Source organism: Ranitomeya variabilis, chromosome 3, assembly GCF_051348905.1.
Source record: "Ranitomeya variabilis isolate aRanVar5 chromosome 3, aRanVar5.hap1, whole genome shotgun sequence".
Taxonomy (NCBI): domain Eukaryota; kingdom Metazoa; phylum Chordata; class Amphibia; order Anura; family Dendrobatidae; genus Ranitomeya; species Ranitomeya variabilis.
Genome location: NC_135234.1, coordinates 61,968,169 through 61,987,440, shown reverse-complemented (window position 1 = coordinate 61,987,440; position 19,272 = coordinate 61,968,169). Strand labels below are relative to the sequence as shown.

General features: G+C 44.0%; 1 long non-coding RNA gene across 1 annotated transcript in view; it reads left to right on the top strand.

Moving 5' to 3' along the window:
• The first annotated feature begins 256 nt into the window (after positions 1-256).
• The window catches only part of LOC143817942 (uncharacterized), a 119,308-nt gene continuing 100,292 nt past the window's right edge, over positions 257-19,272 (top strand). The window contains exon 1 of the long non-coding RNA XR_013224220.1: positions 257-343. This is a non-coding gene — a long non-coding RNA (uncharacterized LOC143817942). The remainder of the gene's footprint in view (positions 344-19,272) is intronic.

The window sequence follows — 19,272 nt, the reverse complement described above, 5'->3', positions numbered from 1 at the left end:
ATGATTGACCCATTTTATATTTAATATATAAGCGTCTTATTGTACTAGGGAGTTCCTTCATCTATGGTGTCTCACACTGCCTTGTCATTGTAACCTTTTTATTTCATATGCCTTTGATTTGTAATTGTGTGTTCGGACTTATGTCCATTTGTTAAAATTTGTAAAAATTCTAATAACAATTTACAGTTAAAAAAAATATAAAAAATTAAAAAATGTAAAAAATTGACATGTATTTTCTTTTTTTTACATAGTTGACCATTATCAACAAGAAAAATAAGGAACTGGCACAATGTTGTAAAAATCAGACAAAATCTTACTGAAGACAACTCAACTGTTCCTTTATGTAAGTTACAACACTACTTATTGACTTTTCACATTTATATTTTATCCTTGTAACACATTAAAATTTTACACACAGATATAAATTAGTTTCACACACATGTATTATCAGTGCCCCAGGATATGCAGATTGTGTAGCGTTTTTACATTTGGCACTGTGCACATTTTATGCCCTCATCATATTTATCCTGTCAGCCTGTTATGTGCAGAACATAACAAAATGTCGTGTATGCAAATCTCATACAGGTATCACTTTTTAGTAACTTTTGTGCTAATTAAATATCGATGTGAATATTGAAGCTTAAAGTGGAAATACTGTATAATAGACTAGATTTTGATACTCGTGTATTCAGCCTGTGGGTCACTAGAATCAGCTGCTGCCCGGTGCAGCGGGTTGGTGGAAAGAACGGTCGTTACCCAGTGTCAATCCCAATATGTCACGTGTTGTGAATTCTGTTTTTGGGCTCCCTCTGGTGGTTACTGGTGGTACTGGTTGACTTTTGTCTTGCACCTGTTTCCATCAGGAAACTGGGAGTTTCCTATTTAGTCTGGCTTCTCAGTCATTCTAGTGCCGGCAATCAATGTTACCAGAGCACCTCTGTTGCTTGCTACCTGCTCCAAGTCTGCAATTCAGCTAAGTTGGATCTTTGGCATTTTTTGTGTTTGTTTGTCCAGCATGCATTTATATTTCCTTTGCTGCTGGAAGCTCTAGTGATCTGAAATTACTACTCCGGAGTCATGAGTTGATAACGGAGTTAAAGTAATTTCAGGATGGCTGTTTAGGGTTTTGAGGTGACCGCGAAGTCCTCTTTTGTATTTTCTGCTATCTAGTCAGAGGGCCTCTCTTTGCTGAATTTATATTCATACTGCATACGTGTTTTCCTCTTACCTAACCGTTATTATATGTGGGGGGCTACTATCACTTCTGGGGTTTCCCTGGAGGCAAGCCAGGTCTGTGTATTCCTCTGCTAGGGGAAGCTAGATCTCCGGCTGGTGCGAGGTGTCTAGGGATAATTGTAGGCACACCCCCTGGCTACTATTAGTTGCGTGTTAGGTTCAGCGTCGCGGTCATCTGAGATTCCATCATTCCTAGAGCTAGTCCGTTTTTGCCTTAGTCCCTGCCATTGGGAACCATGACAGTATTGCCGGCCGCAATGTATTAAAGGTATTGGCTGAAGAAAGAGAGAAAAAATACGTTTCTGACACTTTTTTTTTTTTTTTTTTACTCAGAAGTTCTGTCTAGCCATAATTGCAGTCTGCTGCTTTTTTCTCTCCTCTTAACCCCTGAATGGCTCAGATCTCAGCTGTTAAGAAATGGATATCCAGAGTTTAGCTACAAACCTGAATACTCTTGCTTCTAAGGTTCAAAATATCCAAGACTATGTTATACATGCTCCTATGTCAGAACCCAAGATTCCTATACCTGAGTTCTTTTCTGGAGATAGATCTCGTTTTTTGAATTTTAAGCACAATTGTAAATTGTATCTTTCTCTGAGATCTCGCTCCGCTGGAGACTCCGCTCAGCAGGTTAAAATTGTGATTTCCTTGTTGTGGGGTGACCCCCAGAATTGGGCATTTGCATTGCACAAGGGGATCCTGCGCTGCTCAATGTGGATGCGTTTTTTCTGGCACTGGGGTTGCTCTATGAGGAACCTAATTTGGAGATTCAGGCTGAAAAGGCCTTGATAGCCCTTTCTCAAGGGCATGATGAAGCTGAAATATATTGTCAAAAATTTCGAAAATGGTCTGTGCTTACTCAGTGGAATGAGTGCGCCCTGGTGGCGAATTTCAGAGAAGGTCTCTCTGACGCCGTTAAAGATGTCATGGTGGGGTTTCCTACGCCCACAGGTCTGAATGAATCCATGACTATGGCTATTCAGATTGATCGGCGTTTACGGGAGCGCAAACCTGTGCACCATTTGGCGGTGTCTTCTGAGCAGACACTGGAGATTATGCAATGTGATAGAATTCTGTCCAGAAGTGAACGGCAGAATTATAGGCGTAAAAATGGGTTGTGCTTCTACTGTGGTGATTCTGCTCTTGTTATATCAGCATGCTCTAAACGCACAAAAAAGGTTGATAAGTCTTTTGCAATTGGCACTTTACAGTCTAAGTTTATTTTGTCTGTAACTTTGATCTGTTCATTATCATCTATTACTGTGGATGCCTATGTGGATTCTGGCGCTTCCTTGAGTCTTATGGATTTGTCCTTTGCCAGACGCTGTGGGTTTAGCCTAGAGCCTTTGGAAGTTCCTATCCCTCTGAAGGGTATCGACTCCACACCATTGGCTAGGAATAAACCACAATACTGGACACAAGTGACTATGTGTATGACTCCTGACCATCGGGAGGTGATTCGCTTCCTTGTGTTGCATAACTTGCATGATGTCTTAGTGCTTGGATTGCCATGGTTGCAAACTCATAATCCAGTCCTTGACTGGAAAACAATGTCTGTGTTAAGCTGGGGATGTCAGGGGGCTCATGGGGAAGTACCTTTGGTTTCCATTGCTTCATCTACTCCCTCTGAAATTCCGGCATTTTTGTCTGACTATTGTGATGTTTTTGAAGAGCCTTCAGAAGTTCTTGGGCTTTGCTAATTTCTATTGTCGATTTATAACTGGGTTTTCAAGTGTTGCTAAACCTCTGACTGATTTGACTAAGAAGGGTGCTGATGTTGCCAATTGGTCCTCTGCGGCTGTGGAGGCCTTTCGGGAGCTTAAGCGCCGCTTTTCTTCCGCCCCTGTGTTGCGCCAGCCTGATGTTTCGCTCCCTTTTCAGGTCGAGGTTGATGCTTCCGAGATTGGAGCGGGGGCGGTTTTGTCGCAGAGAAGTCCCGATTGCTCAGTGATGAGACCATGTGCATTCTTCTCTCGAAAGTTTTCGCCCGCCGAGCGAAATTATGATGTCGGTAATCGGGAGCTCTTGGCTATGAAGTGGGCATTTGAGGAGTGGCGTCATTGGCTTGAGGGTGCTAGACATCAGGTGGTGGTCTTGACTGATCACAAGAATCTGATTTACCTTGAGTCTGCCAGGCGTCTGAATCCTAGACAGGCGCGCTGGTCGTTGTTTTTCTCCCGGTTTAATTTTGTGGTTTTATACTTGCCGGGTTCAAAAAATGTGAAGGCAGATGCCCTTTCTAGGAGTTTTGAGCCTGACTCCTCTGGTGATTCTGAGCCTATGGGTATCCTTAAGGATGGGGTGATTTTGTCTGCTGTCTCCCCAGACTTGCGACGTGCTTTGCAGGAGTTTCAGACTGATAGGCCTGATCGTTGTCCGCCTGGGAGACTGTTTGTTCCAGATGAGTGGACCAGTAGAGTCATCTCGGAGGTTCATTCTTCTGTGTTGGCAGGTCATCCTGGAGTTTTTGGTACCAGAGATTTGGTGGCCAGGTCCTTCTGGTGGCCTTCCCTGTCTCGGGATGTGCGTGCCTTTGTACAGTCTTGTGATGTTTGTGCTCGGGCCAAGCCTTGCTGTTCTCGGGCTAGTGGATTGTTGTTGTCCTTGCCTATTCCGAAGAGGCCGTGGACGCACATCTCTATGGACTTTATCTCGGACCTCCCAGTTTCTCAGAAAATGTCCGTCATTTGGGTGGTGTGTGACCGTTTTTCTAAGATGGTTCATTTGGTACCCTTGCCCAAATTGCCTTCTTCATCTGAGTTGGTTCCTTTATTTTTTCAGAATGTGGTTCGTTTACATGGTATCCCGGAAAACATCGTTTCTGACAGGGGGTCTCAATTTGTGTCTAGGTTCTGGCGAGCGTTCTGTGCCAGGATGGGCATTGATTTGTCTTTTTCGTCTGCATTCCATCCTCAGACTAATGGCCAGACGGAGCGAACTAATCAGACCTTGGAGACTTATTTGAGGTGTTTTGTGTCTGCTGATCAGGATGATTGGGTCGCCTTTTTGCCGTTGGCAGAGTTTGCCCTCAATAATCGGGCCAGTTCTGCCACTCTGGTTTCTCCTTTCTTTTGCAATTCAGGGTTTCACCCTCGTTTTTCATCTGGCCAGGTGGAATCTTCGGATTGCCCTGGAGTGGACACGGTGGTGGATAGACTGCACCGGATTTGGAGTCATGTGGTGGACAATTTGAAGTTGTCTCAGGAGAAGACTCAGCAGTTTGCTAATCGTCATCGTCGTGTGGGTCATTATCTCCGCGTTGGGGACTTGGTGTGGTTATCTTCTCGTTTTGTCCCTATGAAGGTCTCTTCTCCTAAGTTTAAACCTCGGTTCATAGGTCCTTATAAGATTTTGGAGATTCTTAATCCTGTATCTTTTCGTTTGGACCTGCCAGCATCTTTCACCATTCATAATGTCTTCCATCGGTCGTTGTTGCGGAGGTACGAGGTACCGGTTGTTCCTTCTGTTGAGCATCCTGCTCCTGTGCTGGTGGAGGGTGAGTTGGAGTATGTTGTGGAGAAGATTTTGGACTCTCGCGTTTCCAGTCGGAGACTTCAATATTTGGTTAAATGGAAGGGATACGGTCAGGAGGATAATTCTTGGGTGACTGCCTCCGATGTTCATGCCTCTGATTTGGTTCGCGCCTTTCATAGGGCGCATCCAGATCGCCCTGGTGGTTCTCATGAGGGTTCGGTGCCCCCTCCTTAAGGGGGGGGTACTGTTGTGAATTCTGTTTTTGGGCTCCCTCTGGTGGTTACTGGTGGTACTGGTTGACTTTTGTCTTGCACCTGTTTCCATCAGGAAACTGGGAGTTTCCTATTTAGTCTGGCTTCTCAGTCATTCTAGTGCCGGCAATCAATGTTACCAGAGCACCTCTATTGCTTGCTACCTGCTCCAAGTCTGCAATTCAGCTAAGTTGGATCTTTGGCATTTTTTGTGTTTGTTTGTCCAGCATGCATTTATATTTCCTTTGCTGCTGGAAGCTCTAGTGATCTGAAATTACTACTCCGGAGTCATGAGTTGATAACGGAGTTAAAGTAATTTCAGGATGGCTGTTTAGGGTTTTGAGGTGACCGCGAAGTCCTCTTTTGTATTTTCTGCTATCTAGTCAGAGGGCCTCTCTTTGCTGAATCTATATTCATACTGCGTACGTGTTTTCCTCTTACCTAACCGTTATTATATGTGGGGGGCTACTATCACTTTTGGGGTTTCCCTGGAGGCAAGCCAGGTCTGTGTATTCCTCTGCTAGGGGAAGCTAGATCTCCGGCTGGTGCGAGGTGTCTAGGGATAATCGTAGGCACACCCCCTGGCTACTATTAGTTGCGTGTTAGGTTCAGCGTCGCGGTCATCTGAGATTCCATCATTCCTAGAGCTAGTCCGTTTTTGCCTGAGTCCCTGCCATTGGGAACCATGACAGTCACGTTGGAGACAAAATCAGAAGGAAAGCAGGTGGTTAAAATACAAGATGAGGTCAGAGAACAGGATAACTCAGGAAACTGCAATGTGGAACAGTTCTCATCACCATTTATGATATAATTTATGGAAAATTATGCAGTAGATATTTTGAAGAACCAGGGATTACTTATAGCCCCTGCTAGACCAGTACTCCCTTTTCACGGCACCACACAGTCTTTGTTTAGAGGACTCATGTCCCATCTTTAACATATGACAGCTACAGCCAATAACTTTGCACAGTTGTCTTGAGCCTCCTACCTTACTGATGAGCCCAGTGATTGGCTGCAGCGGTTGTATGATGTGTATAGATAAATACTGCTGCAGCCCTGTAAATATTTACCAGCAAGGAGTGGCAGAGAGGCAGATCTGGAGTAGGAAAAGCTTGTTGTGATTTTTTTAAGTATTAATTGGCTGAGGGCTGAGGAAATAGACAATTCTTTTAAAGGGGCTGTCCATTCTAAAGCCACAACTTATGTTACTGCCAACTTGTAAATCCTTACCTCACGCGCACTGCCCCATTTCGGCTATACCATTTCCGACCTTGCTCAATACACTTCAACCCTTTTAGATATTGAATTTTTTACTATGTCTAGCTGTGGGCTGTCATAATTAGATGCAAGGGCTCGTTTATATAATGCTTCTTTGCAGCATTTTTTCAATGCTTTTTTTCTTCGGTTCATTATTGTCTTTGAAAAAAATGTCTTTTTTTTACAGTACCAGCAAAGTAAAAATATTTCTTAATTCTCACTCACATGCATCTTAAATGTTGTCTTTGTTTAAATTTGCAGCATGTCAATTCTTTCAGCGTTTTTGCAAATTAAGTAAAAATGCAGCAAAAAAACTGCAAAAATGAAGCATATTTTAAGCAGCATTTTTCCTGCCAACACAGAAAAATATGCTGCAAATATTAAACACATGCACATACCCTAAGCATTGGGTAAATCTTATTACTTACCTGCTATTTGGGCAATACTCTTATCACCGTCTTCCGTTTTCCTACATAGTACAATGGCAATCTGTCCTGTTTCACTTAGGCTATTTTCACACTAGCGTCGTGTGATGGGCATTGCAATGCGTCGTTTTGGAGAAAAAATGCATCCTGCAAAGTTGCCCGCAGGATGCGTTTTTTCTCCATAGACTTGCATTAGAGACGCATTGCGACGTATGGCCACACGTCACATCCATCATTGGCGGCCGCGACGCACAAAAAAACGTTCAATGTAAAGTTTTTTTGTGGGTCGGGTCCGACATTTTCAACCGCACATGTGCTGCCGAAACTCCGCCCCCTCCTCCCCGGAACTCGCAATGGGCAGCGGATGCATTGTAAAACTGCATCCGCTGCCCACGTTGTGCTACATTAACACATTGTCCATCGGTACGTCGGACCGACGGTTTGCGACGGCCAGTACCGACGGACTAGTGTGAAAGTAGCCTAAGGATGTTGCCCAATACTTCACATTGCTGCCCAATGCACAACATATACCTCAATGAAGTTGGTCTATGGGGATTTCTAATTTTAATAGAAGAAGAAAATCAATATTAACCTCTTCACCCCCGGGGTCATTTTCCATTTTTGAGTTTCTGTTTTTTGCTCCCCTTTTTGCCAGAGCCATAACTTTTTATAGCTCTGGCAAAAATGTGAGGGCTTGCTTTTTACGGGACGAATTGTACTTTTGAAGAACACCATTAATTTTACCATACGATATACTGGAAAATGGGAACAAAATTGCAAGTGTGGTGAAACTGCAAAAAGGTGTAATTCCACAATATCTTCTTTTTTTTTTTAACCATGTTCACCAAATGCTAAAACTGATATAGAAAATGTTCAGCACAGCCTAAAAGAGGAGGTGCATAGATATAGGTTCCCAAACCTTAATACGTGGAATAGTTACAACTAGCACACTCCAATATGATGCAAAAAAGGGGGTATTTAATATACATACAGTAACCACAAATGTTTCGGTCTGCAATGGACCTTCATCAGTGTGCTAAATGTAGCATGACTGGTATATATAGTGGAACCCCGATAGGAATTAACTGATTCACATCAAAATGTAAGTTTTACTGGAAAAATTGCACTGAAAACAGTTTTGAATGGTAGGTCAGTCCGGCTAGCGGGAAAGGAAGAGACACGAGAGCCACGCGGTATCCACCGCAAGTGGAGGCAGACCAAAACGTTTGTGGTTACTGTATGTATATTAAATACCCCTTTTTTTGCATCACATTGGAGTGTGCTAGTTGTAACTATCCCAAATGCTAAAACTGACCTGCCATTATGATTCTCCATCATGAGTTTGTTGATACCAAACATGTCTAGGTTCTTTTTTATTTACCGTATTTTTTGGACTATAAGACGCACCGGACTATAAGGCGCACCCAGGTTTTAGAGGTGGAAAATAGGGAAAAAAATATTTGAAGCAAAAAAATGTGGTAAAATATTTAATAACATACTATTATATGTGGTGTTATTATATATAATAGTGTGTTATTATGTTGGAAGCTGCGGGACCAGTGTGGTGTCTGTGAAGTACTATATGAAGATGCTGGAGGGTGAGTATAAGAATGGGGGCGCAGGGCTTATATTGAAAGCACCACTCCAGCACTGCAAAATAACACTAGAGTGCTGCTTTAAAATCCCATGGGAGAACTATAACTTCCAGCATGTCTTGCAGATCCTATGACATGCTGGGAGTTATAGTTCACTAAAGGAGTGGCAGAGTGCTTTATTGTGTTTTGGAAAGACTAACCTCTTCATTGTGGCAGCCAGCTGTGGTGAGGTGAAAAGCATCCCATGGCTGCACACACAGAGCTCTCCCTGCCTTTCCACAGCACAGGTAATGGAAGCCAGCAGATTCTAGTGTTGGAGTCTGAAGGACCTGTGATGATGTCAAGAAGAGGGAGGGCTCTGTGCTGCCATGTGATGCTCCAGCCCGCCCACTTCTGACATCATCACAGGTCCTCCTGCACAGCACTCGGCTCCAGCCCAGGAAGGTACCAGCAATCTCCTCTCTCCCGGACCCTGCTGCTGCTGCTGCCTCCTCCTCCCCAGGACACACGGATCTCCCCAGCTACTGCAGGAGTCAGCGCTGAGGAATCCATGTGTGTCCCTGCTTAAGTGCAGTATTCATTTGCTGCCCCCGCTCAGCTGATAGGTGGGCGGGGAGTAGCTAATGAATATTCACTGCACTTTATCATCGTGACCACGTGCTTTCCCCAGCAGCTGATTCCCGGCAGTGGGGACATTTTTCTGCCTCCTGAAGTGGGATATAATTGTGATCCCACTCGCTGCTGCCCCCCTCCCTACATGCTACATCCCTACCATAAGACGCACCCACACTTTCCTCCCAAATTTGGAGGAAAAAAAGTGTGTCTTATGGTCAGAAAAATACGGTAAGTGGTTAAAAAAATCCAAAGTTTGTTAAAAAAAAGTGTCATTTTCTGAAACCCATAGCGCCTCCATTTTTCGTGATCTTGGGTTGGGTGAGGGCTTATTTATTGCGAGCCGAGCAGATATTTTTATTGATACCATTTTGGTGCAGATACGATGTTTTGATCGCCCGTTATTGCATTTTAATGTAATGTTTTGTCGATCAAAAAAAAGGAATTCTGGTGTTTTGATTTTTTTTCTCATTATGCCACTTACTGATAAGATTAATTAGTGTTATATATTGATAGACCAAGCAATTCTGAAAGCAGCAGTAACAAATATGTTTTTTATTTTGTAATTGTTGTATTTTAAGTTGGGTGAATGGGTGGTGATTTAAACTTTTACATTTTTTAATTTATTTTTATATTTTTTAAAACTTTTTTTACTTTTTACTAGCTTCAATAGTCTCCATGGGAGACTAGACGCTGCGATCATCCGATCGCCTCTGCTACCCGCAGCCCTGCTGTGTGTAGCTAGAATAATCACTTGCTATGAGCGTCAACTGCTGAGTGGCACTCATAGATATTCGGCTTTGGCAACCACAAGGGTCTCCTGCAGACCTCAGGTTACCATGCCAACCCATCGGCGACCAACGGGCATGTGACACAGATGCCAATGGGCGGGGTTTGTGATGCACTTCCGGCACGAGCGTGTTAAATACCACTGATGGAGATTGACATGTGCCGTATGTGTACGGCACATGTCGTGAAGCGGTTAAAGGGTTTGTCTTGTCTAAATTTACAAGTCTGCAGTCACTCTATTTCTGTGTAAATTTAAGATTCTCTAGTGTTGACTCCGTGATTGATGGTTATGTTACCGAACATATTTGATTTGCATATTTCCGGCCACATTCCAACTAGATTGTTTCTGATGTTGCGTAATACACATGCATTGAAGGCGCCAAAAGCAGCCTACTTGGCATGTAGCTGGGCGAATGCAAATTAGATACTTACGGTCACATGAATGCCGATCCCGATGCTGACATCAGAGAATTCTCACAGTGTGCAGTGCGCGTGCTGTAAGGATTCACAAGTCTGCAGTCGCATTCTTGTTGTTTTAGACTGGATAACCTCTTTAACCATCAGCTATGGTAAATGAACATTGGTCACGTCAATCCTGGAGATTTTTATCTGCAAAGTAATTTCCAACCTACATTTTGAAAACCTTTTTACACATACATTTAATATACACAGAGACTCCCGATAAAGGTCAAAAGAGTGTCATTTTCATCTCCTTTGGGTTGCAACATGTTGCTATAACTTTTTTTATGCTGCGGACTGTGCATTTGCATCCATCACATGTGATAAGAAATCATTCTAACATGTACCTCTATACGACTTGGGTCACACTTGCGAGTTCAATGCGAGAAATTCATGCGAGTTTCTCGCATCAATACCCGGCACAGCCGCCGGTGGTTCGGACCGGAGCGTTCAGTTGCATAGAAAGTCATTCAGCCGCAAACTCCGGTCCAATTGCCGGCGGCAATACCAGGTCTTGATGCGAGAGACTCGTGCACACGCAAGTGTGACCCCGGCCTTCAAAAGATCCTAACTCTAATACCTGTAGATCACTTTGATCTTATGACATTTTTTCTGTCGTCACTATAAAAAAAAGTGTAATTATGTCATCTTCAGTTCCATCAGCTTCACAATAAAACTTGAGAAAATAGAATGGGGTGTGAATATTTTTATAATCGCTGTTTTGTATAGTTATCTCCCTCTATTAACGCCTCTCGCCCACAAATTCATTCGCCTCCGCTGAAAATGAAAAGAATTAATCATAGAAAATTCTGCTGTGTTTGATACACAAAGAATAATGCCGCATGTTAATCCTCATCGTATCGCCGCTAATAATGCAAAAAAACACAAGATCATGTGGCGGCGGCGTGTGCATTGCTAGGGTTTAGAAGAGCACATTAACTATTCACTGGAGAGGCTCCTACTCCAATACTGAGCTAAAACACCGAGCATCGAGCAGCAAAGCAATGAGCACATGAATCTATTGTCCTGAAATCCAGGAGCCAGACATGAAGGATGTGACTTCCAAGCTATAATAGGCCATATTCCTTACAGAGCACAGCGGGATTATTTTAGCCATCCACTCATGGAAAATATTAACATTCAGCACCTGATCCTCAGGTCAAAAACAATTAATCAGTGTAGTAGTATTTTCCAGCTTGAACGCAGGGAGCAGGATGAAGTGGTAGATAAAATTGCTTTACAAAGTTTGTTTTGGGAGATTTAAAGTTAGCAGTGTTAATTGACATCATTACAGTCCAATTGTCAGATTTATTAGCTCCTGTCTGTGAAAAACAAGGAGGGAGAAAAAGACGAGAAGGGTGACAAGATCTACAGTAAGTACGTGATCTGCTTCTCCGATGTTCTTCTGCCCTTCATTAGTTTTCCAGCAGGGGGAGCAAAAGCACAGCAAATCTCAACGAAATAAGTTTTCGACTTTTACTTTCAATAACTTTCTGTCACTTTGCTGTTCTTTTGTGTCTGGGGAAAAAAAAAGCGACGTCCTTAAGCCGCTAACAGGAACCAACAGCAAATTTTGATAAACACTTTACGGTGTTCATAAAACAAATCTTGACATTTCATTTGTTTGAATTTTACATGTATTGATTATTGCATACTAACAGTGTCTTTTCGGATGAAGCAATAGGAGAAGTGAAAAGGATTATACTACTCATCTGCAAAAAAATGTTACTAGGAATACAATATCAGTTTACAAAGACCAATATTAAGATAAAGGTAATTAAGAAGTACTGATAGACGAAGGTTTGGTGGCGGCAGGGAAAATAACGGCATTCATGGACAGGACTTTGTGTTAGGTCTTGTGCACATGATCGATTTTCTCGGACAAGTGCTATCCTTGGTTTTCACAAGAGCACGCGTACCTATGATATTCAATGTAGTGGTTGTAGACAAAAATCTGATACATCTGGTTATGATCTGAGTGGTGGATCAAAATTTGCACTGAAAGTCTATGATTATGTGCAAAAATTGGACTGCACTTGGATGACATCTAAGTATTGTCCAGTATTCATCAACTGACAAAATGGAGAAAGGGAAGAACCTTTTTTTTCCTCTCCATGTCGGAGAAAAACTGATGTCATTTTGATTCCACTCTGATCAAAGTCTGATCAGAAAAATCAAAATATTTTTCTCTTCTGCAGAGAAAACGGTCGTGGGACCGTACCCTTACTGACAGTGCAAACTAAAAACACAATGTTAATGAATTCGAGGGGAGCAATATGTTCTTTTAAAGGGAGGCTTCTTGTTTTGCTGGGGGCACTGCCCTCTTGAAGATTGACCGTTCAGGCGAGCAGTATGGTTGCACTACTGGAAACAAGAGCCCGATGGCAGATCCTTGTGTCCAATCTTTATGGTAGCAGGAGAAGCACCTAAGAAGACATCAGTTTTTCACACTGACGGACACAGTCAGAAAAGGGCCCCAGTGCAAGTCAGTTGCCTGCCAGGGCTGTGTGGTACCCGGTACCGGGTCTGGTGTTCACAGGGGGATGTCACGGTGGTGACCTGGTCCATGGCCCTGGGCGCCCATTAAAAAGGGGAATTGAATAAAGTTTATGTTCGTGACGCCACCTGTGCTTATCGGTCAGTGGGGACCGACGCTGCTTTAAGGAGTCCTCTGGGGTAATGTTATGGCAGCTAGATGGTATGACTTTCCACAGGTGAAGTATATCCCCAGGGCTCCCGGTGTGTAGATGGAAGATTGTAAATGGCGCAGTAAAGAACGAGGACACAGGTTTGCAGTCTCTTTACCTGGTTTACTGAAGACTTCAGGCAGGCGCAGTCCAGGGTACCAGATCACAGGGCAGGCAGGGTCTGGTCGGCTTGGAAGCGATTCCAGAGTCCCCTTTACCAGGTGGAGTTAAAAGCCTTCCTCTAGCGTGGTGGTGTTGTAGTCCCTTACTGCCTATGGCTTTAGATAAGGTCCTCACAGTTCTTCTCTGTCCCCCATATAGGATAGGACAATACCTGTATTACAGGTAACTCAAGCCTTTTTACAGGAGCTCTATCACACCCCTGGCTCTATATATTACTGTATCTTCAGGTGTGTGTGGTAGACAGGTAACTTGCAGTTCAGCTGTCCTGCCGGTCTCTGCTGTAAGTCTTAGAGTCCCTTACAACTTCGATGGTCCGGCTATTGGTTATCTACACTTCAGAAGTAGGCAGCCTGCTCGTAGCTGGTCTCCCCTGATATCTCCTCTCCTGTGCTTCACTCTCCTGCATGCTCACTAAACGATGTTCTTTCCTTCTATATGTCTCTTTCTCCAGGGGCTGTAGCACTTCAGACTACACGGCCCCTTCAGACCTTCTGACACTCTATGTCGGTCTGCTTTCTTCTGTCTCTCTGACAATCTGACCTCTCTTTCCCTCCAAACCATAATATATATAGGGAATCACCTAGGAATAGGATCAAAAGCTCACGCTTGTGGCCTGGAGTGTGAACATGTTGGGTGTATGGTGATTACCTGATAAAAGATATCCTTCATCGCATCCAAACATAACATCACTCTCCCCATGAGGAAAGCAATGCTACTGTGATGACCAGGACCCTGGGCCGCCACACAAGCATGATATATGGGCCATTTGCAATCCAACAGCAGTGCCATACCACCAATGGTAGCAGACCTGGAAATTCCCGGTCTAACAATCCCTTTATTAAATTAGACACATAAAAAGATTTTTAGAAAAAGTATTTCTATAGTCTTTTTATGATATGTAAATGAACCCTTTGACTAGTTGATGGGGCGTTAGTATACTCCCTGGTTCGTAATATGATCTTTGGAAGGAATAAGTTATGTGCCAGTCCTTTATATTGACCACACATATTTATACATATGAATGAGATCTCCTCTGAGGCGTCTTTTTTTCTAAGGTAAACAAGTCCAACTTTTCTAACCTCTTCTCATATGAAAGCTTCCATTCCTTTGTAAAAATCTAGTGCCCCCTTAAATGACCACATTTAAAATGTGAAGCTCAAAACTGGATCCCATATTCTAGTTATGGCCTCACAAGTGATTTATAAATGGGTAGTTGGGATCAAGGAATTTTATCTCTTTTTTATGAACCTTAAAATTTTGCTTGCTTATGCCGCTGCTTGACATTGAGTCCTGGTGTTCAGCTTACTTGTAACCAGCACACCCAAGTCCTTCTCCTGTTCTGTATTCCCAAGTATATTTCCATTTAATGTATATGCAGCCATAGGATTACACCGTCCTAGATGCATTCCTCTACATTTATAAACATTAAACTTCATTTGCCAAATGTTTGCCCATTCACATATCTTATCCAGATTGTTTTGTAATGTTGTACTGTGAAGGTCACATTTTAATATCCTAATATTGTTTGGTGTCATCAGCAAAGACTGACACTTTACTCTCAATCCCATTCACAAGGTCAATAATAAAGAGGTTTAAAAGAATTGGTCCTAGCTCAGATCCCTGTGGTGCCCCACTGCTGGCTATATCAAATTTAGAGAATGTTCCATTTATGACGATTCTTTGTTTCCTGTCTTTTAGTCAATTTCCAATCTGCATATAGTTTCCCATAGTCTTGGCTTCTGTAGCATCAGTATAAGGTTGTTGTGTACAACAGTATCAAATGCTTTTGCAAAGTCCAGATAGATCATTTCAGTCACATTTCCAACATCTAGATTTGCACTTACCTCTTGTTAGGGCTAGCGGAACGCACCAAATAATTAGAAAGATAGAGTAAGGTGCGTTCGCAGCCCAGGGTCCACCATGCAGAGATGGAGCCTGCTGCTAAGTAATGATGGACTATATGGCGGTACAATATGGATTCACACACGGGTTAACTTCACCCAGTAGGACGTAGCAGTCTCGCGAGAGCGCTACGTCATCATCTCGCGAGACCGCAATGCATGGCTCGGAGCGTCGCAAGGAGCGGGAAACGCCCCGGAAGGTGAGTACCGTATATACTCGAGTATAAGCCGAGATTTTCAGCCCAAATTTTTGGGCTGAAAGTGCCCCACTCGGCTTATACTCGGTCGGCGGCAGGGTCGGCGGGTGAGGGGGAGAGGGCGCTGAGGCATACTTACCTAGTCCCGGCGATCCTGACGCTCCCCCTGCCCGTCACACTGTCTTCGGGTGCCGCAGCTCTTCCCCTGTACAGCGGTCACGTGGGACCGCTCATTAAACTTATGAATATGAACTCCACTCCCATAGGGGTGGAGCCGCATATTCATTTCTCTAATCAGTGGTGCCGGTGACCGCTGATAGAGGAAGAGGCTGCGGCACCCGGAGACCAGCTGTCCGGGGGAAGGAGCGGGACGCCGGGAGCAGGTAAGTATCGCATATTTACCTGTCCACGTTCCACACGCCAGGCACCGCTCCATCTTCCCGGCGTCTCTCCGCTCTGACTGTGCAGGTCAGAGGGCGCGATGACGCATATAGTGTGCACGGCGCCCTCTGCCTGATCAGTCAGTGCGGAGAGACGCCGGGACGCTGAGGAGCTGCAAGCAAGAAAGGTGAGTATGTGTTTTGTTTTTTTTATTGCAGCAGCGTTATATATGGCACAGATTTATGTGGAGCATCTATGGGGCCAAACTGAACGCTGCAGAGCATTCCATATGGGGCAGCTTTATAATGAGCATCTATGGGGCCAAACTGAACGGTGCAGAGCATATAGGGCACAGCTTTATAATGAGCATATATGGGGCCAAACTGAACGGTGCAGCGCATATAGGGCACAGCTTTATAAGGAGCATCTATGGGGCCAAACTGAACGGTGCAGAGCATATAGGGCACAGCTTTATAATGAGCATCTATGGGGCCAAACTGAACAGTGCAGAGCATATAGGGCACAGCTTTATAAGGAGCATCTATGGGGCCAAACTGAACGGTGTAGAGTATATAGGGCACAGCTTTATAATGAGCATCTATGGGGCCAAACTGAACGGTGCAGAGCATATATGGCACAGCTTTATATGGAGCATTTATGGGGCCATAATGAACGGTGCAGAGCATTCTATATGGCACAGCTATATATGGATAATATATGGGGCAATAATCAATGGTATGGAGCATTATATATGGCACAGCTTTATATGGAGCATCTATCGGGCAATAATGAATGGTATGGAGCATCTATTTTTATTTTTGAAATTCACCGGTAGCTGCTGCATTTTCCACCCTAGGCTTATACTCGAGTAAATAAGTTTTCCCAGTTTTTTGTGGCAAAATTAGGGGGGTCGGCTTATACTCGGGTCGGCTTATACTCGAGTATATACGGTATATCACAATTTTTTATTTTTTAATTATTTTGCTTAGGCAGCGTCAATAGTAAAAAGTTGGTCACACAGGGTTAATAGCAGAGTTAACAGACTGCGTTACACCGTGTTATGCCGCTGTGTAATGCAGTCGGTTTAATGGACTGCTACAGCGCTATGTGGGCGGTGGGCGCTGACTGGGGGGAGTATGGAGAGGGCACTGACTGCAGGGGAATAGGTAGCGGCCATTTTACGGCCGGACTGAGACCATCGCTGATCAGCGACTTAGGATTTCCGTGACAGACAGACACAGACAGACAGAAAGACAGAAAGACAGAAGTGACCCTTAGACAATTATATAGTAGATATATTGTCACAGCTCCCCCAAATGTGTCCATTGAGTACAGGAGTTAAGATAGATTTAACAGAAATACACACCCTTCACCTTTTTTGCCCTCCCTGTCCTTTCTAAATGTAGTTTAAACCTCTACGTTTGTCACTCAGTTATCGCTTTCATCAAGCCAGGTTTCCATAATGCCCAAAACATCATATTCTGTGACCAACATAAGAATCTACAATTCATTCTTTTTATTTGTAAATCTTCTTGCATTTGCTTGCGGTATTTCTGAAAACACCACCTTGCAGGTTTCTGGCCTTCAGCTTCTCTCCTAGTTCTCTCTAATTATTTTTAAAGACCTTCCATCTCCCTCTATGGCTCCGTTCACATTTGCGGTCGGCGCCGCAGCGTCGGGCGCCGCAGCGTCGCCGCATGCATCATGCGCCCCTATATTTAACATGGGGGCGCATGGACATGCGTCGCACTTGCGTTTTGCGCCGCATGCGTCCCTGCGGCGCCCGCGTCCGGGCGCAGAGGACGCAGCAAGTTGCATTTTTGCTGCGTCCAAAATCAATGAAAAAAAGGACGCATGTGGCGCAAAACGCAGCGTTGTGCATGCGTTTTGCTGCGTTTTTGTTTGCGTTGTGCGTTGCGGCGCCGACGCTGCGGCGCACAACGCAAATGTGAACGTATCCTATCTTTGTCACTGGCATTGATGTGTACCTTAAATGCTGGGTTTTCCCCATCCCCACCCAGGGGCTGGCTGGCAAATTTTAGCCTGGGGGGCAAGCACACAGCAGTGGCCCATGAGTAGCGACCCATCCTTAAAGGGTTTTCGGATCTTAAGCTGCCGCCGCCGGGAACAGGTGGTCTTGTTACTGCAAGCTTGCGAATATAAATATATATATATATATATATATATATATATATATATATCTCGACACACACCAAACACACACAGTTCCACTGTATAAAGAGACACACACAGGGCCGGACTGGGACAAAGAAGCAGCCCTGCCTGCCAAACAAACCCATATCCATTTAAATGGGTTTTCCAATATTTTTTTTTATTTTACCATAAAAAAACCCCTGAAAATAATAAACCAGTATTGACCTTCCCAAAGTCAAATGTCACCTCTCTGACAATAGAAGAGGAGGAGTGGTACTGTGCAGTGTATATATACAGGACAGGAGGAGTGGTACTGTGCAGTGTATATATACAGGACAGGAGGAGGGGTACTGTGCAGTGTATATATACAGGACAGGAGGAGCAGTACTGTGCAGTGTATATATACAGGACAGGAGGAGTGGTACTGTGCAGTGTATATATACAGGACAGGAGGAGCAGTACTGTGCAGTGTATATATACAGGACAGGAGGAGTGGTACTGTGCAGTGTATATATACAGGACAGGAGAAGTGGTACTGTGCAGTGTATATATACATGACAGGAGGAGGGGTACTGTGCAGTGTATATATACAGGACAGGAGGAGTGGTACTGTGCAGTGTATATATACAGGACGAGAGGAGTGGTGCTGTGCAGTGTATATATACAGGACAGGAGAAGTGGTACTGTGCAGTGTATATATACAGGACAGGAGGAGTGGTACTGTGCAGAGTATATATACAGGACAGGAGGAGTGGTACTGTGCAGTGTATATATACAGGACAGGCGGAGTGGTACTGTGCAGTGTATATATACAGGACAGGAGGAGTGGTACTGTGCAGTGTATATATACAGGACAGGAGGAGTGGTACTGTGCAGTGTATATATACAGGAGGAGTGGTACTGTGCAGTGTATATATACAGGACAGGAGGAGCGGTACTGTGCAGTTTATATATACAGGACAAGAGGAGTGGTACTGTGCAGTGTATATATACAGGACAGGAGAAGTGGTGCTGTGCAGTGTATATATACAGGACAGGAGGAGTGGTACTATGCAGTGTATATATACAGGACAAGAGGAGTGGTACTGTGCAGTGTATATATACAGGACAGGAGAAGTGGTGCTGTGCAGTGTATATATACAGGACAGGAGGAGTGGTACTATGCAGTGTATATATACAGGACAAGAGGAGTGGTACTGTGCAGTGTATATATACAGGACAGGAGGAGTGGTACTGTGCAGTGTATATATACAGGACAGGAGGAGTGGTACTGTGCAGAGTATATATACAGGACAGGAGGAGTGGTACTGTGCAGTGTATATATACAGGACAGGCGGAGTGGTACTGTGCAGTGTATATATACAGGACAGGAGGAGTGGTACTGTGCAGTGTATATATACAGGAGGAGTGGTACTGTGCAGTGTATATATACAGGACAGGAGGAGCGGTACTGTGCAGTGTATATATACAGGACAAGAGGAGTGGTACTGTGCAGTGTATATATACAGGACAGGAGAAGTGGTGCTGTGCAGTGTATATATACAGGACAGGAGGAGTGGTAATATGCAGTGTATATATACAGGACAAGAGGAGTGGTACTGTGCAGTGTATATATACAGGACAGGAGGAGTGGTACTGTGCAGTGTATATATACAGGACAGGAGGAGTGGT